Source organism: Lonchura striata, chromosome 7, assembly GCF_050655825.1.
Source record: "Lonchura striata isolate lonStrDom1 chromosome 7, ASM5065582v1, whole genome shotgun sequence".
Taxonomy (NCBI): Eukaryota; Metazoa; Chordata; class Aves; order Passeriformes; family Estrildidae; genus Lonchura; species Lonchura striata.
In genome coordinates, this window is record NC_140709.1 from 18443385 (window position 1) to 18464115 (window position 20731).

A 20731-nucleotide genomic window follows, 5' to 3' on the forward strand; every position below is an offset into this window, starting at 1 on the left:
AAGAATGATTTATTTATTTCTAAACAGAACATACATCAGTACATAGTAAAATAAAGATATCTTGCAGTACCTTGAGTTTTCTGCAGTTACATATTACAACATTATACTGATGTATTCAAATACCTCATTGTAAAAAAAAAAAAATAATCAAATCGTGTTGTCTACTTTAAATGTCCAGTCAGCTCTCAAGAACGGGTAGGCAGTGCTCGGTGCTGCTGTATGTGAAGCTGTGTACCCGAGGGTGTGCGGGCAGGGTGTGCGGCTCCAGCGCGCTCGCTCCTGCCGGGAGGTGGAGCCAGCGCGGAATCCGCTGCCGCTTCCTTTCCTCCCTCTCGCTCGCCCCCCTCCTTTTTTTCCCCCACAACCAATTTTCTGATCGATGCTGGGATTCAAGGAGTGAATCTCAGAACAGGAAGCAGGCGAAGAGACTACAGAATACTGCAGAGGCGCCTTTGTTGCTTTTATGGGGAGGTTTATTTCTTTGCTTTTTCATTTCAGTGAAATCAAGAGTTTACAAGCTTCTTTGCCCAGGAACCTGTACCTGCAGTAGAAGGAGCCTCTCATCATCTATCTACAAGTGTATGGATATTTCTTATGCTATGATTTTTAATCCTCTTTTAATCAGGTAAGGCAACATTATATTTAATTAGAATGCTAAAAGCAAACAAATTCTAGGTGGTTTTTACCAAGATTCTTCTCTTGTGGTGCCACACCTAGTTTTCAATTAATATTAATAGAGCAAGAGGAGAGGAAATAATAGCCATCTTTGCCACTGCATGGATTTTTCATAGCATTTAATCAGGTCTTAGCACAATAATGAAAAATGATGTTGCTCTTTGCAGCTTTTTGGTTCTATGTTTTTTTAAGCTTGCATGTTTATAATAAGAATTATTTTTGAGTTTGTGTTTTTCATCCTAATTGTGGCAATATGCTGCTGTTGTTTTAAGGTGGTCATCCACAAGTGTTTTCTTTTTCTCTGGGAAACTATATTGGTGCTGTATTCTGAATACGAATTGGAGTGTGTTTTAAAGCACAAAACTGCATCCCTGGGATTGCACAATTTTGATGCACTTGTATCTTTATAGCATTTTCAGGGTGAGGCTCTCTTTACTTCTTAAATTTTTTTTTTTTTTTTTCTATGAGGCATAGGAGATTTATAAGATTCTCCCCTCCCTCATCTCCCAAAACAGCCTCTCCCTGATGGAAGACAGAATGGAGGACTTGTCTGTGACTAAACATGGTTTTGCACTGCTGCATATACCATATGAAACACATCTGTTTTGTGACTTGTTTTTTATATATAAGAATGAAATTTTTATTTTGAAATTTCATTCCATATTGCATGAGAGAGAAAAAACATTCCTCTCATTATTTTTTTAGAAGCATGATACCCACTGGGAGAGACAGCAGAATGACTCAGGAGGTGGGAAGCTCATGCAGCACCCCCTGACTCTTCTTTCAAACCTTCTGGTCTTTTTTCTACCATCCCGTAATTGCACCAATAATGGTTTTAGTTGGGAAAAACAACACAGAAATGCATTGACTTACAAAGTCATAGATCAGAGAAGGGGCTCAATAGCCAGTTTGTGAAAAAAACAGAGAATGTGCAATCAGTTTTTTCCCTGTTGCTTTCTAGTATAAGGTGGTAAGTAGCACTTCATCAAAATTTTCACACACCTGTATAAAGGCAAACTTTTTTCTTTTTGTGGTGGTTAGTGAAGCAACAGAAAATTGCCTGTTGGGATTTGAATGCTCGATGCTGTGTTGGCTTGGGATGATTCCATAGATACAAGTGAAACATTAAGGAGGTTCACACACATTCTCGCCATCTCTGCAGGTTGCCTGCTTAGCTGCATTTTTCTGATCAATGTTTTCAATATGCATTATCTTGGTATGGCTGAGCCATTGCAATGTCTGAAGGTCTCTTCACTAGATGGTAAATGTTCCTTCATTATTGAACGGATCTGAAGAAATGATGAATGATCATATCCAAATGATCTGCAATTTCCTCTGGTGACAAATGCATTAAATAAGTGATGCTCTCATATGTCTATAGGCCCCAATTCAACAACAAACAGACATGTCAATGGGATGACTCATGTTCTCAATATTAGGCAAGTGGATAAATACCTGGCTCTGTTCTCTTGATTTTTTGGACTGCACCGATTTTCAGAGAAAAAATATTTGTAATCACAGAAATTTTGCAATGCTCATAAAATGCAGTTAGTAGGTCAAATAGGCATGTAGCTTCAAAGGCAATCTTTAGATGAATTCTTCTGTTCTAAAAAATAAAATAAATTGAGTTATCATAGCCCTTAAAGGAAAATATTGAAGCAGAATACTTGCAGATTTTGAATATATTTATTGTGAACATTAGGTCTTGGGAAACAGAGGCACATAAATGGCTGTATCATATCAAAGCATGATCCAGTTATCTTTCACTAGGAATAAAGTTGGATATTGATGAAGGAGTTCAAGCATAACTTGACCCTAAGAGAACATTGACTCTCCCAATGTTGTGTGGAACTTAAGTATAAGGGCTATTAAAGCCTACTTGTTATTTTTGAATACTGAATTACTCTAACTGAAGTGTACTTTGTACTCATATAAGCATCAGATCTCAATAGCAGAAACCATCCTGCAGCAAGAGCAAGAACAGCATCAGTTATGCTGCCTGGGCTGCTTCCTTGATTTAATCTCAGACCTGGATGAATAGATTTGTGTGGTCACTACCTGCAGCCCTGCTCCACCCCCAAGTAGCCCTAAAAACTCTCCCACCAAAGGGATGGAGAGGACACTGAAATCTAATATAGTCTATCTGCTTGACTCATACCTGGTAGCAAGAAATGCAACCATAATCCTGTTACACACTCAGCTCTCAGATGGAGCACAAAAAATCTCAAGCAAAATTTTCGCATTGCTGCTTCCAATGTTTTAACGCCATAGGCATGCTCCCACTGGCTTCTTCAAACCATGGATCCTTTGCAGCTGCAGAGCCTGGTCTTGCACTCCCCCTGAGTGGAAGCAACCTCTTGCCCATCAGAGCCCTCCTCTTTCTCTTTCTTTGCCCTTGCTCCCAGCTTGCCAAGCAGACATCAGGAATCCCAGGGCCTCCTTTCTGGAGGCTTCCTGAAGTGACTCAAATAAATCCATTTCTTGTACCTTCTCTCATCTCATGAACACCCACAGTCCTAGAATTGCTGGGTGAGAAGACATTTCTGCCAATGGTCACTTGTATCTCCTCTTCCTCTGTTACTGTATTTGAAAGACAAATAATGTACCTCATTTCCTAGAGATGGTAATGAGGAGAGGCAAATGATGTTGTGAATTACTAAATGGCTTAAGAATGAAACAAAAAACAAAACAACAAACAACTGAGGAAATAATAACTCTGTACTTAATGCATACTTGGGAAGATATGCTGTAAAGAAGGTTTGGGACCAAAATACTGATGGAGGACAATGCAAAGAAACATTGAATAACTATATTCACTCTTTCCACTTCAAATTCCAAGTTTGCAACTTTACCTCTCTTATTTTTGCTTCTGAACCTACTATTGTTCCTTTTCCAACCCTTACCTCCAACTGAAGTTCAGCTGCTTCCTCTTTCTGCCTCTTACTGGTTTGGGACCAGCAGAAGGGCTTTGCTTCCACTCCTGCTTTCAGTGCTGGGTGCCTCAGAAGTTCTCAGTATTAACTGTGCTGAAGGGGCTGTTCTCTAAGTATTTATTACAAGCTGCTAAGAAGCTTTTTCTGAGCATATCTAGAAATTATTTTAGAGACGTGTTAAATGGCCAGATTTCAATAAATTTAAACAGGAACAACAAGACTCAAACTCATATATTGCCTGAGCAGCCTACTTTACACAATCCAGAATAAATAGATTGTAGCAAAAGTTCTCAAAAAAACTGGCTGGAAATACATTTTAATGCTGCAGTATTACTGCCATGCTTATTAAATAAATACAAAACCAGTTTTTAGTCTTCCTATTAAAAAACCCAACAACATAGACTCATCGTACTTTCCTGTTGTTTTTTAAACTTGTAGATTAGGGAAATAATACTGTCAAACTTTTTCCAATAAACAGATTAAAAATGTACTTTTTGTATTAAATGGTGAATTTTTATTGTTATAAGCATTCAAATGGAAAGAGGTTATCTGAATCTGCATTGTGAAGTTGATATTTACTTTCTATTTTCATTGAAAGAAATATTTCGCCATTTATAGTGCCACTAAAGAAATAATTTAAGTATAGACAATTAGTATTTGGCAAAGCTGAAAGCATTATGAAGTGATTTACTTGATGGAAACATTAAGCAAACAAAATTCTGTCAGGTTGTTCATACTATATGGAAGAAAAAATTTAAAAATAAAAAATTTAGCAATAACTTGCTTTTATATCTTGAGCTGAAGTTCAGTGATTGTTCCATGTGAAGTTTTCTTAGGTGCAATTGCAATCTTTCTTGCTGCTTGATTCTTTACTTGGTTTCTGCTGATTTTGGCCAGATGAATTGTTGTAGCTAATGCTAATTGGGCCTCACCATCTTTCTGGAGGTCCTCACAGGTGGTTGCCATTATGTATTAAAAATGCAAACTTCCTTCACCAAGCAAGAGGCTCATGTTCAATAATGCTTGCTCCATGCAGGGTACAGCTACCTTACCTGCACAAACTGAGGACGTACAGCATGAGCAGGCACGCATTTTGAGATGATGGATGCCCATGTTTTGAACATACAGAAAGTGATTTTCTAATGTGGCCTTGTTGTATGAGAGGGGGTCCCTTCATCTTATGACATAAGGTGCTGATTGTCTGATCTTAAATTGAGTTGTAACATACAGCTTTTGAGTAATGCAGATGCCAAACCACCTGCTGTAGCCAAAATATTGGGTACCATTCAACACTGCAGTAAAAAGCAGGATGGCAGCAGGTCCAGCCAGCCTTTAGCTTAGCACTTTGATTTCAAAGGCAGCATTTGTGCTGTATGGAACTGCACAAGCCTACTTGATTATTTTGGCCTGCTAACTTCTGACTCCATAGCATTCTGGTCACTGATACTGAGCTAACTTAGTTAAAGCTACAACGTTTCCCCATCTACTGCTGTCATTCCTCTCACAGTGGGGTGAGTGTAACTGAATTATTACCAGCAGGCTTTCACAGTGGGGCAGAAAGAGCCTTCCTATCTGAATGGGAGGTAATTATACGTATTTTTTTTTTCTATACCATCTTTTCCATGTCTCACCATCCTCAGTGTAACTGCAAAATCCTCCCAGACTTTGACCCCAATGTAGTTTTGTTTCATGAGAAATGTAAATGACTCACTCTGAAATTAGAAGTCTGACTCAAGTTCTCTAAAGCAATACACTGTGTTCTAGACTCACCCATTTGTCTCAGTAGGATAATAGATACATTAGGAGCTGGATTCCATACATGTATACAAAATGGAGACAGATACATGCAAGAAAATTTGACAGTCTGTGATCTCAAGAAAAACAGCGGTCAGAGTTTCATGGATTATAAACTGTGGGGAACAAGGTTAGAAACAAATGTCCTTTGCCTGGACGCTGGGATTTGCAGTTAAAAATTACTTCCATAAACAGGTGCCAGCACCTGAGTATCTAAACAAGCCATGTGCTTAAAGTATCTGGAAAATTTCTAGACAAACACTATAATGAAACAACGACTCTGCCCAGGATAGTTGAACTTTGACAGCCTATCTCTAAGTATGCTAATTGTATTTTGTGTATAAGTAAAACATTTGTACAAAAGGCAAATGAATGGAAAATCCTACTTCTTGGGCCACAAGGCAAGCTTTGTTAGATAAGTCTTCCCTCCTGGAAGTCTCTGGCAAAGTTATTTTAACTAGCACTGTAGCACACAAGGTTGTATTCAAAGAGTTTAACAGGTGTATTTGTTGAGTGTGTGAGTTCCATGTGTTTTCTCCTTGCTGAAAGTCAATAATGCAACCATGGAAACTACAAGATAAGTACTGACACCAGGCAGGATGAAAAAATCTTCCATCTGTAGTTGTGTTAACCTGAAAGCAGACATGGGGCAAACACTGCACAATTGTTTGCAGATTGAGGCTTTGATGATGGCTGCACAAACACCCTGTGCAAATGCATTCACACAGGTTAGATTTTTCAGTGCAGAACCTGGTTTCCATTTTGTAAAATGGGTAGCACCACAAAACTGTTGACAGTAAACAGCCTCCAAGGTACCACAATAATACTGCTGAATAGTTCTCCTAGTGAAGCAATGGGAATTTGCTTTGAAAATACGGGGATGCAGGTTGAGTTCTACTTTCATTTGGCTTCTGGAAAATACTAATAGATGAAATGGAAAGCACCGAATTTTACTTTCAGGAGCAATAGGAAGATGGAAACCTTTAAAGTTATTCAGGATGTCAATTTGATTAGAAAGAAATAGACAGTAAATGTTACTGGGCCACACTTAAAAGAATCACTTTTCAACAGAATAACATTTTACATCTTGCAAAGAGTTTGCTTTTGTAGTTATGTTGACTAAACATATGCAACAGTCATAACATTTTTAAGACTTATTGTTTCAAATTTTTTATGGTATTTTCATTTATAGTTAACATTTAAAGTGCTTCACAGCCTGTACATTTGTGACCATAAAAAGGTATTTCTGCTTTTACCAGATGAAATTTTTTGATCTTTCATCTGAAGCAAAGCTTTGGCCCTCAAAGCCAAGCTGAAGGCAGGCTACTCTCACACAGAGAAATCTGGTACTTTACTCCACTAGTATTCTTCAGGGGAAGAAGATTGAACATAAGCCTCAGGGAATGATGATTACCTTTAATGTTATATGGGACACTTGGGTGTTATTATTCATGCAGATATCTTGCTCTGTGGAATGGCAGAGACTGGGAACTCTGGAGAAGTGTTCTCCATTGCTGGGAAAGAGATTATATAGCTTTTCTCAGTATTGACCTCACTTCCAAATTAGTTCATGGATTCACACATTCTCAAAATAATCTGTCCTTAGTGAGAAAGATGAAGGATATGATGCAAAAATGGAGTGAGCTGGTGAGCTGGTATAAATATTGTGAGGATGGGCAAATGGCTTTAGAATTGTGGTAAGAGGAAATATCTGTGAATCTAGAGAAGAGTGACTGATGGGCAAAATGCAGTCCAATATAGGGTGGGGGAAAGAGAGATTTTAGAAGGGTATACAAATTGAGTTTATATGAAAAAAAAAGTTGAATACATTGTAAAGGAAATATTGACATGTGTATCCATGTTTCTGTATGGAAATAAGCAGTGTGGTGTGCACGGCTCCTGTGGGAAAACGTCCTTGCAGTGGTACAGTTCCAAGTTGCAGGTGATGCTGTGAGCAAGGCATGATTCTAAGAACTCTTAGGGGAGCTCCTGTATTCCCTCAAATCAGAACCTGTTTTGCTGGCTCAAATATAGTGGGAATGGAAAAACTCTCCTGAGGAGGTTTTCAACATCTGCTCTGTTGTTTTATTCACACGTACCAACAAATGCAAATTGAGTATATAAAAAAACCTCATACACTTAGGAAATTATTCTGAACTGGAAAAAATTATCAAACTGAACAAATTTAAGTTACAAGTAGTTCAGTTACAATTGGCTGCAGTTTCATTTTAGCCTAGAAATTTGTAGATTGTCCTCAGCTATCCTTCTTTTCCCCATAATTATAAAATATTATAATGAACAAGCCTCCACTACTTTTTTTTTTAATAAAGTTACCTTAAAACCTCATCTGCATTTTTAAAGAAAGTGACTGAACTTTAAAGCTGTTAATTGTTTTCTCCCTCTTATGAAAACAATCAGGAGCTATAAAAAATTAGTTTTGGGCAGATATATGATGTAAGTATGCAGCTTTCCATTTCTGGCACATTTCCATACTTCTGTGGCACTTCTTTTTTTCCTAGCATTACCACCCAGGAAAGTGATGTCCAAGTATGAAACAAGGCACCCATTTTATTGCAATAATACTTTGCCATATGGTACTTACTAAAGGTTTCTCATTAATTTGGTGTGTTTCAGTGAGACTCTTCTTAAATCAGGGAACTGGTATAATCCACACTGGGCAGAATGTCAGAATAAGCACTCATAACCATTCCCTCTGATCCTGCCCTTATGAATCTGCATTGCTCCCTCAGGCTTTTCAAGTTTCTTGATCGAATAGTGATTCTACCTTCCTGCTCTTACTTAACTGCATGTGTTGGCCACAGGACTTTGTCCCTTGGGATAAATTGATCCATAAAGATGTTTTCATAGTGTTCAGAATATTTTCAGTTTATGTCTTGATATGACAGGTTTTGAGAACTATAAAAGGCAAACAGAAACTGGGCCTGGTAGACTATTTCAGGATTTTTTAATGGCATTTCTATTTAATTGTGGACCAATTAACTACTCTGTTTCCTTTCAGAGAGAAAAAAAAAATCTTCTAAATTTAATAGAGACTTGTTTAATGCTTTTTAATGTTATATATCTGACTGAACTTTTCATTACCCAGGGAAACAAGCATGCTGGTCAGATCACCAGGGAGTAGTGATGATATTTGCTCTCTGCCTTTGCATGGGACATGGAGGGGATAAAGGTGCAGCTCTAAAGCTTTCTAACAGTTCCTGTATGATGGTCTGGGAAATCCTATATAACCATTTGGCTGTGTTCTGCACAAATTAACAACCATATTACTCATCATTGGCTAATTTCATGCTGTTTGGTTTAATTTTTCCCTTTTGGTTGCCAAATTTTGAATATATATCCAGTTTTATGTGTCTCCCACTGATGACATCTTCATTTAAAATACATAGTTACTCAGCTGTAGAGATGCCTGTAGTGTGAAGCTTTGGACAGTTGGCAGAGCTGTAATACATAATAACTATTAAAATTACAGTAATTAATACATATTGTTGAGTACTACAACAGGGATATTCCATTTTCCCCTGTCTCTATCAATGTGTATCAGAATGCAGACTCCATATATTTTCATATGACATTCTGGTTCCCAAACCACACGTGGTGCTGCTTCTTAAAAGACAAAATGAGAACAATGGTAATAGGTGCAAAATAAGTGGCTGATATTTAGTAAGGAGGTCTAGAAGTAAAAGGATCTACTAATTAATTCACACTTTAAAAAATCATATTAGAAGTATGCTAGTAAGTGGCAGAATCAAGCAATCAGTTGTGGATTAAGGCTATCTTTACATTCTAGAAATCACATATATGATTTGTAGCCACCTGTGAAAACAGCAGTTTGAGTGAATTGCCTGCCATCAGGCAGTACTGAGGACTCATCTCTTGCTCCTTCTAATCAGTCCAGAGAGACAGGCACTTCTAGGGCATAACTTGCCTCATCTTAAGGTAGATATCTGAAACAGGTCAGAAGAATTGCCTTTTACAAGACTTATTTTTTTCCAGAAATATGAAAGGAGTTCAGATTGGCTTAGATGCAGATGCCAATAGACACAGGCATCTGATGCCAGAGAAGGCAAACCCTACTTGTGGCATGGCCAGTTCTCCAAGACAGCAAACAGATCTTGCATGAAGGACACAGAGTTATCATCCTTCCTTCCCCCTTCCCACCAGTCACTTCTCCTGATCCCTGTGCAGCACCAACGAATCAAGGAAGTCTTCTAGAAAACAAATCTCACTGCTTTTAAGGGCTCATCCATATTGTATACTACATCAGACAGTGAACATTGCATTACAGTATCTACTGACAAGTGCACCAAAACTAAAGCAGACCTCAATTCTATGCAGTCATTTCAGTCCTTTTTCCTACATTAATAGGTGCTTTTTTTATGGGCACGTTCATACACAATTCTAGGGAGACCGTGTTGATACACATATGAGTTATTGAATACATGTTTACACATACTTCACACAGCTCCTGTCACATTTATTAACTCATTTTCACATCTTTTTGTCCATCCTTTCGATTAATTCCAGTCCAGTTATCTCAGGTTTTTATTCCCTCTCTTGCCCATTCATCCCAAGCTCGTCTGCTTTCTCCATTATGCTACCTCCTCCGCTGCTTCTGTTCCCCAACCTGGTCTCTTTTGTATTCAGATTGATCAACCTGGATGAACTTCTTTATCATAATAATCTAAAAGTCTTTGAGTTTTTCATGTCTCTGCAACCAGCCTGCAGGACTCCTGCAGCCAATTTTGAGACAGCTGCTTTATCCAGGCAGACAGTTCTTACACATATCATTTCCCTGGAGGTTTCTTATGCTGCCGGTCTTCAGTCTGAGATATGTCTCCCTTTTCCTTCTATATTTCCTTCTGGGTTTTTATGTTTTTTTTTTTCCTTCTTTGTTCAAGTTAGTTTCTTTAATAGCAAACATACAAAATGCTTTAAAACAAAAAGATGAAAGTATTCCCATTCCTGGGTCAGTAGAGTCCACACAGACTGACTTCAGTTGAAGGAAAATTACCCTCAGATGGACAACAAAATGTTAAAGTGTAATTCACACTTTTAAGTCTCTGAGGTGTTCTTTCAAGTACATGCAAACTAATTTTTCAAAAATGTTCAACTCTAGGCAAGTATTATAGATACTATTCCAAAAGAAAAAGTCCCAAATTCAGAATGTGCCTTCTTCATGCTTTGAAAATTGGCAGCTATAAAATTTCAAGGGTAAAACATAGCTGTTTTCTTAGAAATAGTTTCACTTGAGTTGAAGCTTCTCTCCAATAATTGTTCTGAGGCAAAAATGTAAAATTTTAGCCCCAGCACTTCAAGTTTGGCATAACCGAGCAAGAGGGGAAGATTAAAAAAAAAAAAAAAAAAAGTAAAACTGGATAGGTCAGTGTCAAGTATCTCAGTAATAAACAGTACCATCAGCCCCATCTGCAATTAGCATGAGACATCACAACTTGTAACTAGTAGCTGGCTTGGTCCCATCTGCACTCTGTCCCTAAGGATATAGTAAGAACTGCTAACCATAAACCATCATAAGACTAAAAGAATATTTTAAAATAAATATAAAACGTCATCTGTGACTTAATTTCCAGAATCACTGAGACCACTTTGCTTCTAGTTTATTTGAAGTGGCATTTTACTGAAACAAAGCCAACTCTTCCATTCCAGTGGCAAAGGGAATCTAGTGGGGACCATGAATGAGAAAGGAAGTTGTGCTTTGTAGTTGTGCTTTTTTGTAGTTGTGCTTTTTTGTGTGTGTGATTCTCTCTCCTTTAGAGACCTTAATATGCTTCCAGGTGCAGCTACATAGTAGGTGCATGAGTAGTGCTTATGAGGAAACATTTTGTGGCATCCTGCCCTTGAAGGTTGATAGATGTCCAGGGAGTTAATGCTTCTTTCAAGCTGCATTAACTCCTGCAGGAGCCCCTTGGCAGCTGGTGCTGTGCAGCTGCAGAGAGCCTGTCAGCGTCGGTACCGTTCCCGGGGGAGAAATTCTCATCTGTTATCCATGGAGATATTTGTTTCCCCCATGTGGGATGGTCCTCATGCTTTCTGTGTCTATTGTGTTTTGGGTTTGGAAGTTTCTCAAGAGGCGGTTTTGTTTGTCACTAGTCAGCTATCTTTGCAAATACAAGCCTATTTATAAAATGCTCCTTTCAGATCCAGGTCCTTTTTAATTTGCAAAGTTACAAATTGGACATGAACACCCTCACGTCTTCTCACATATACCAAGTCAAAACTCAGGGTTTTGGCATGTAGTGGATGAGATTAATTTTTTATCAAATATATACCAACAGCTTGAAATGAGTGGAGATGATGTAAAACTGTCCCAGCACCCCACTCCCCAGGTCCGTTTCTATGGTTTTACAGTCACCGTTTCCTATTTAAAAAAGCCCCACAACACACCCGCCCACCCGGAGCAGGGGAATTGGCTGCTGCAGGCGGTAGGCAGCATGGCTGACTGTATCCAACACAGACGGTACACGAATCTAACTGAAGGAGGGACGGTGATCCCCCGGTTTCTTCGCGCCCTGATGGTAAAGCCTGAATTGGGCTCGCTCGCTGTTCAGCTCTTGGCATAGCGGGGAGGGACCTGGCCCGGCGGGGCTCCGCTGTCTCTCGCTGCTGGCTCCGAAGGGCGGGCTCCCCTCAGCACCCCCTGCACTTCTGCCCTAACACCTGCTCCTCCCCGCCGCTCCTGCTGCTGCCCCGCCGTGTGAGCGGGCCGGGCCGGAGCAGCTGTCCCTGCGGAACGGGCCGTGTGTCGGAGGAGCTCTGCGGAGTCTCCGAGCCGAGGGCGGCGGCGCTCCCCCCGCGCAGCGCCGTGCCGCAGCCGCCGGACCGGTTGCTTGGCAACCTCCCCCGGGCGCCGCGCCATTGCGGAGCCCGGCCGCCTCCCGGCCGCCTTTCCGCCCGGCCCCGCGCCTTCAGCCGCACCGCGCTGCCCGGCCTCCCTCGCCGTGCCCGCGGCGGGGCCGGGGCTCAGGGCGGCGGCTCGCCTGCCGCACCTGCGGCGCCCGCCGGCGGGGCGGGCTGGGCGCTGGCGCCGGGCGGGCTCCGCCCGGCTTCCCCTGCCTCGCTCCACTCCCCCTGCCTCACTCCACTGCCTCGCTCCACTCCCCCTGCCTCACTCCACTGCCTCGCTCCACTCCCCCTGCCTCACTCCCCTGCCTCGCTCCACTCTCCTGCCTCGCTCCACTCCCCCTTGCCTCGCTCCACTCCCCCTTGCCTCGCTCCACTCCCCCTTGCCTCGCTCCACTCCCCCTGCCTCGCTCCCCTGCCTCGCTCCACTCTCCTGCCTCGCTCCCCCTGCCTCGCTCCACTCCCCCTGCCTCGCTCCACTCCCCTGCCTCGCTCCCCCTTGCCTCGCTCCACTCCCCCTGCCTCGCTCCACTCCCCTGCCTCGCTCCCCCTTGCCTCGCTCCACTCCCCCTGCCTCGCTCCCCCTGCCTCGCTCCCCCTTGCCCCGCTGCCCTGCCTCGCTGCCCTGCCTCGCTCCCCCTTGCCCCGCTGCCCTGCCTCGCTGCCCTGCCTCTGCCCGCGGGCTCCCTGCCGGCCTGTTGGCGCTGCCCGGTTGCAAGGAGAGGGTGGGAATGTTTTGCGTCGAAGTGGAGGCTGCTCGCAGCCGTTCATGGAAATGGAGGGCTCGGTCCGTGCCCCTTTGTCCCTTGGTCGAGGGAAGCTTCGCCCGGCTTCCCTCTCGGATCCTGACTTGGGCTTATGTAAGCGATAACCGATAAGGCACAGGCTTATTCATAGGTTATGTTTGCAGCAGAAGACAGCAAGAGGCGATAAAAGTGGATTCGCAGAGTATTTCCCACAATAATGTATCAGTAGATTCAGAATAATTACTTATATTCATCCAAAACTTCTAGACAGATGTTCTGGGGATGTTAGAATCTTGCATCTACCTGGTGCCTTGTATCCAGAAGGATATAAATTATATATGAATTTTCTGTAGCCATGCTGTAGTTAAGATTGACTGGAGATTTCATTCTAAACATCTTTGCATAATGCCCATACTGGGAATGCTAAATTCTGAGTTCTGGTTTGTCAGGAAAGAAATCACAGCATGTTTTATTAACAGCATAAGTAGTCAGCATATTCTCCTATTCAGGCATCTGGAAATATCTAGCTCATCCCATGCATATGGCACTTCTGTTATCATTACATCTTTGAATTGTATATTCAGTCTCCCCACACAAACACACTAAAAATGGATATATCTCTAGCCTGACACTTACACAAGACTCTACTTGTGGGGATAGTTTCTCACTATGTGTTTCAGGGCAAAGATGGATTTGAAGAAGAGCCCACTGCAGCTAGATAGCTGAAAGGCTGTAATCAATCAGCTTCATTAGGGATTTGGTGAATACTCTTGCATTGTCTTCCCACATTGCTGTTTGATTTGGAGACAGTATTTCTCTTTTTGTCAAGGGAAACTTGAACTTTTGTTTCGAACCTTTCTTGGATTTAAATCAGCCTTGGTTTTTTCCTGTGGTCAAGGAGCACTGGAGGAGATCATTAGTCTCCAGAAAGCTTATCTCACTGTATTAAATAAAAAAGTTAAGAATGGTATTTTCATCAAGTGAAAAATCCAGATTGTTTAATACTAGAAGGAAGGATTTAAGGGCCTCTCATCTTGAAAGACAAGTAGGGGTTTTGTTCGTGCACTGACATTTGATTGAAAATCAGCAATTTTTCAAAGGCCGTTTCTAATAAAAGAGGAAAATAGATTAACTCTAACAAATGCAAGTCATTGCTAGTTATTGGTTGACAGTAATTAAAGATGATCATTCACTGATTTTTACCATTTTTTTCATAATTCTTTGGAGTACATCTTGCCAGATACCTATGGATAGTTTCCTGAAATAAGTTTTAAAGAGAGTAAGAAAATTTATTTGAAGGACCCCCAAACTTTCCCAATATGGATCTTTGTATATCTGTTATCATATTATATGATCCTTGCTGCACATTTTTCTTTAAATGCTGTCCTGATGTCCATGTTGAAAAGAAACAGGTGATCCTGGTCATTTTCTGATCTTGGAAGAGCAAGCCTGAGGCTGCTGTAACTGAATGGTAGCCTAATTTGATATTAGATTTGCTAGTATTTAGGCATTTTAATGCCTTTTTGCCTTTTTATTCTACTTATATGTGTTCTACACCAGGTACAGGATCTGTGCCAATATTTGTTGACTACAGTTAGAGCCCTGTTCTGCTCCATTATTCAAAGCTCTGGAGATCCATTTGTTCATACTCTGGTGCCTTAAGCCTTTTGAGCTTGCACTTAGGTGAAGTACTACAGGTAGTCAGCTAGTCCTTTTCACTCTAAAGTGAGAGTATATCTCGAGACATTAAGACTCCTAATTTATTTTCTTAAGTGTGATAGATCAGCTCTTTGATCTTTCTGAAGTCTGCCCAGTTATGTACAGTTTTCAACCAGACTACTGGTCTGATCTGGCTAAAATGCAGAGATGCAGAAATGCTCAGGCCAACACAGTGGGAAATGAGCAGGCTTAGAGTGGGTGGAAAATGCGTCTGTCCTTTCTGACAGAACTATCTCATATGGGCTTAAGGTTTCAAGTAGTTTCTTGAAGCATTTTCAGAGGTGACTTGCTAGTTATACATCCGTCTAAAATGTTGGAAAATGTGTAGGAAGCTGTGGTTTTATATAGCTCCTGTAAGAGCCATTTGGAAAGATTTTTTTTTGCAGGAGCACCTACTGTTCAAAGTGCACGATTCAGTACATCAATATTGTATGAAGGGACCTCTGTCTCAGCTGTGGCTACTGAACAGACAGTGGAGCATTGTATGAAACACACAAACCTCAAGCACAGGAGAACTGATGTTTATTTGCTGTCTAATTTCAGCAGCGGAGCAGTGAAAACATAAATCTTAGCAGAGGTACAGCACCAGCTCGAAACCTTCCACCTTCCAACAGGGCAATGCCATGTTATACAATCTTTCATGCAATTCTGTGGAGTGCTGACAGCTTCCTTTAGGCCTGGGGAGAAATATAACAGATGAAGCAGCGCAAAACAATGAGAAACCTACACTTATTAAGACCCTAAAATAGTGAAGGCCTGTTACAAGTTTCTTGACGCTCATCCTGATCAGTTTGGCTGCAAAACTCACCACTGATCTTTTTCTTCCAAGGTCTGGCTTTTCTTAAAGTCCTTGAAAGACTGTCATATGTCTACTCTGTTAATTCCCTTTTTTCACTGGTAAAAAGTTTTCCTAACAAACCCTCTTGTGGCAGTTTAACGCCACAACCTGTTTATCTGTATATTAGACAAAAAGAAAACAAATTCCTTTGCTTCCTTGGAAGAGCTTTTTGGACATATAAAGACAATCATTGTGTCTTCAATTGATCTTTTCAATGTAAAATTATGACAAAAAGAAATCTTACATCTCCCTGGAAGCTTTCAGATGTAGGATCTCTTAGAGCCTACATTTCCTTGGATGCTTTATTTCTATGGTCTGAATTATTTTCATATAGTCTAAGTATAAAATGTAGAACTTATATTTCTTCAACTGCATCACATTTTGAGCCCATTTTGTTGTTTGTCAGGACACTTTGAATTCTAATGCTATCCTCCTGTTTAGTTGTAGCCCTCCCAGTTTAATGTCATCTCAAAGCTAGCAAACATGTTTTCAGTCACCTAGATCACCATGATTAATTTAGTAGTATAGTAGGAATTGTAAGCATCATGGGGGGAAGAGGTGACAGGAATTCTTTAGATTCAATGTATTTGATTAAATGAAATGAAATTAATTTTGAAAAACTATTTACAAGAAGAGAAAGCTCTGCTTAGGTCTCTTTTGCTCTTTCAATTAAAATACTATTTTATTTTAGACTGTATAATTAATGATGTTGTTTAATTATTTAAGATTAAGGGTCTTAGAGTACTATTGACATATTTTGCAAACTACAGTAAGTAGCACAGTAACCTACACTTTGGTCAAAGTTGCTTGCCATTATTTTAATTTTGGGACAGATTTTATTTAAAGTTTAATTTATTGTTTCAGCAAAGAAATGGAAATATGCCAATGTAATTTGCTCCTATCACAAAGTTGTAAGGCGTTGTCAAAGACTGAGCAAGCTATTATACAGAAAAGACTAGATGAGCTTGATGACTGGTGTTAGTGGAGCAAGATGAAATTCAGAACTATAAATGAAAAGTCATGCAATTAGAGACAATCTAATATTGTACAGGGACACACAGCTGGAGAGTAAAACGATCACAGAACCACAGAGAATGATGGCCAGTTGCCAGTTGTGCATTTTAATGCTTTGCTTTGCCATTGAACAAAGACAGTTTTTTACACATTTCTGAGGAAAAACGGATAATCTATTTTCCTTCTAATTTTATTAATCAGGATTGTCTGTAAATGAAGGCTCTTAGGATGTCACGAAAAGATTTGGAGGTTTCTCTTGGCTCTGTCCTATCAAAAATCATCCACCCTCATCTAGAGTTTCTTTACATGTGACACTGAACGCTTCTTCATCTCTACCCTCTCTGTGGGCCTTGTGTTTTACCAGATGAGTAAATGACAAGGTCCATCTCAAGCTTTCACACATGCCACAGTAGAGGGAAGATGGATACTGTCAGTGATAAAATTGTTCATAAGATGTACCCATGGCTGTAGGTGGGAAGCTAGACAGCAGTTGGAATGACTTATTACCAGAATTGCTATTCTTATTTCATGTTTATGTTTTAGGTAAAGTTTTTACCATGTTCACACAATAGTTCTTAAACATAGGCTATGTTGAATTGGGCTTTCATTGATATTTGCTATCTAATTTAATAATTCTCCCTTTCTATAATAAATTTATCTGTTACATTTACTATAGCTATGTGTAGTAAGGATTTTTTTTATTATTATTTTAAGGATTGTTACAAGCTTCTCTACATGTATTGCTGTTGTCTCATCTTTAGAAGTATATATATTTTTTCTTTTTAGACTGCAAAGCTGATATTGCATTTCCTGTGTAGTCTGCCTCTCCAAAATACTTGTTCATTTTTCTTACAGCCTAGTAAGTCTGTAGACCCAAGTCTCTAGAGCAATAGGATACAATGTCCCTTGGCTATTTCCTTTTTGTCTTCTGTTTTTGTTGTCCTTCCTCACACTGTGCTTCTAGATTGTATAGCACTGGTGGAAATCAAAATGAAATCTATGGTAATTTCAGACCCTTACAATAAGAAACAAATAATCAGATACTTTCACTTAATAAACTATTAATGGAAGAATGAGGCACCTTTTCCATATTGTGTGAATTAGCCCAACTTTTCAGGTACTTGGTTTACTGTAACTTTCATATATAAGCAGTTGCCTACCCATACAAATAAATTATCAAAATGCTTTTGTAGTTAGAAGCTCCTCTACTCCTCCTGTGGATCTGTGCTGTCTCACAATCATATTTTAAGACTTTAAAAAAGCCCCAAATAAACTGTAGTCCTAATTAGAGCCAGCCAGGAGTTTTCATCCAAAGCTTCTTAAGCAAAAAAATTGGTTACATGGAATTATTTGTAAACTTCTTGTTGATTTCTTTGAATCATCTGTGAAAACAGAAAACCGTATCAAATGAAGCACTTTTCTAAAAAGGCTTTTAATATTATTTTTAAAAACTGTGTAATATTTAAATGAATAAAACCCAAATCAATACTTTTGATGTGTTTGAATTATAGTTCTTATTTGGCACATTTTGTCTTAGTTGCTGGAAATTTCAAAAACCTTATTTTGACCAAGTCAAACTTCATTCTCTCACCACAATTACAAAAGGAAAAAATTATCAATATTTTTCCCTCTCTTAGCTGTCTTTTTCAAGGCCACAGTGACATTTCTTCAGCTACTCTATTAATTCCTTCTACAATGTCTCTCACTTTAGATTGACCTTTTGCTTTTTATTACTTTCCACACCTTTTTTTTTTTTTCTGTGCTCTTCGTGGCTGAAGGAAAGGAGGCGGCAGAGAGTAAATGGCTGCCAGAAGATGTGAACATACAGATACAGCAATGTATCTTGCTTGCAAAGTTTGGAAGAGATTTGGGTATGTGTGAAAGAAGGAGAGAAGAGCGAGAAGGTTGATGGTGAGGCAGGAGAGAGATAAAAAAGTTTTATTGGTGCAGCAGGAGGAGAAAGTACAAAAATTGGTAAGCATGGAATATACAGAGCAAGCAGAAGAGTGGAAAGAAGTAGAACGGTGTTTTGGTAGAGTGGGGCCCAAAGGGGGTGTTCTACTGATTTGCCACAGAGAGTGGTTTACAGTGCTCCCAACCACCTGCTGCAGCAGGGAGCAAGAATAGATGACTTCTGTGCAGGAACTCGCTGCTGCAGTGAACTCTCAGAAGTGCCCTCCTTCCCTCCCATTGGTGGCCGATCCGCTTTTAGAAAGAATGCACACATATTGTATGCATTTATTTTAGAATATTTACACAACTTATAGTTTGAAAGAATCCAGACTGCTGTTAATACAGTTTCAGCAATTGTTTAGGTTATATACCTTGCCTGTGTAACCTCCATTTTTTGATTTCTCTTACTTTGCTATCCCTCCTACTTTCTTTCTTTCTCACCTTCACAGTTTTAACAGCTATGGTCACATCAGCAGTAGCTGCTATGTATTCAAAAGAATTTTTGAGAATCTTGAGACTTGACTGGTTATATAAAATCATATATTTTAGTCCAAGAGTCTCAGTTTAGGAAAGTGTTTAAGCATGCAAAAATTCTTTACCATTTCTGAGAAGAGTTTATGAGTATATATCAGTTCCATCTACTGGCAATAAGAGTTACAGCATTTAGTAGGCTCACACAGGAAATGCCAGACTTTACTTCAATATCCAGGATCCTTCAGCAGGAAGTTAGGTGTGGTCTGTAAAAGGAGAATTAAAAAAAAAAAAAAAAAAAAAAAAAAAAAAAAAAAAAAAAAGGCTTGATGGAATTTTAACTGCAGTCTTCCCTGGTGCCATTCCAAACCTACATAACTGCAAGATTCTTCACTGGTAATGAATTTTTAATTGTTTCCTGCAGTATTAAAACAGAATTATGGAATTATGTTTTTATTTTATTTTTTTTTCCTTCTGTAATTAGAAATAAAATCTAACAGGATTCTGCTGTAGGGCCATTTTCATTTTCCTAATGAACCTTCCTGCTGCTGGTAGTCAGTGCAGCTTCCAGCAGCAGTTTGGTACAGACCGTCCATGACAGAATGCACCAGGTGCATTTGCCTGCAGTGGAAGAGCATGCTCACAGGGAGACCTGCAGGAGTTGGGATGTGTGTAGATTGTGTAGGTGTTAGTGGCTGTGTGCATATGGTTGAAAAGGAGGAGAAAGCATCATGTTGCAGCTTATTTAACAGCCTTCAGAAATATTAATTTGTTGCAACTGTGCCAGAGTATGTGTGCTAAGCGAGACAGTAAAATAGGATCTGGCTGATTGTATTAAAACTTTTCTATCATTTTAATCTGAATATTGTTTCTGCATATATTGTCTTACTCAGAATATTTTATTTTATTGTATTTGCTATCTTTTTAATGTGCTTACTCAGAAGGATGCTTATGAAAAATTCTTGTAGGCTACAGCAGAAATCCTGTTTGCAATTTCAGATCAAAGTATTTGCATTGGGAATATTTTCCACTGTTCTTTTTAACTGAACTGCCTGAGACATTAAGAAGAGATGATCCTGCTCTTGCTGGTGAAATTTGTGAAATATATATACAATTGATATGATATCAAACATAAAATATCTAAGTGCAGGATGTAATGATTAAAAATCTGTTTTGTTTAATTCAGCAAGTCTTCCAGTGTACAGTGTGTTGCCAGGCAGGGGATCTGAATACAGGTGCTAATGCCTGAACCCTGTTTCCTGAGCTGGCAGTTCGGCAAAGGCAGCATTTTTGTACTCAAAGAGAAGTATTGCTTTCAACTGATCCTTCTGGCCTTACGTGGCAATAGTGGATTCTAAGAGTCATTTCTGGTCCATATAGCTAGAGGAAGGACTGGTCCGAGATGCAGCTTTCAGGGTAATAAAGAGCTACATTGTCTGGAGTCTCACTCAAGACTGAACCAAATACTTCAGAACTGTTGATTCCTCACACTGAATGTAGTGGAAAATATCTCCTACTTTATTCATGGAAATGGATAACATTACCCTTGGTAAAGGCAAAAGATGTTATTGTATGTGACTTTTTTTATCAGCTTCTAGAATTGACAATCTATTGGTGCAAGCACTAAGTGAATTTTAACTTAAATGCTTTAAGAATTGATACCTCTGAGACAACTCTAAGAGGCAAGTTGCCAAGAAAAATTGTTTGTC

At 39.7% G+C, this 20731-nt stretch overlaps 1 protein-coding gene across 6 annotated transcripts in view; it reads left to right on the plus strand.

The window, feature by feature from the left end:
• The first annotated feature begins 290 nt into the window (after positions 1-290).
• SCN2A (sodium voltage-gated channel alpha subunit 2) overlaps positions 291-20731 on the plus strand; it is a 75634-nt gene continuing 55193 nt past the window's right edge. For 4 of the 6 annotated variants that reach the window (XM_077785016.2, XM_077785018.2, XM_077785014.2 and 1 more), the window contains exon 1: positions 291-625. The gene's annotated coding sequence lies outside the window, so the exon portion shown is untranslated. Of the gene's footprint in view, positions 626-11836; positions 11957-19311; positions 19419-20731 lie in introns of those variants that run through there. The other 2 variants (XM_085585071.1, XM_077785015.2) reach the window with 2 other exon arrangements.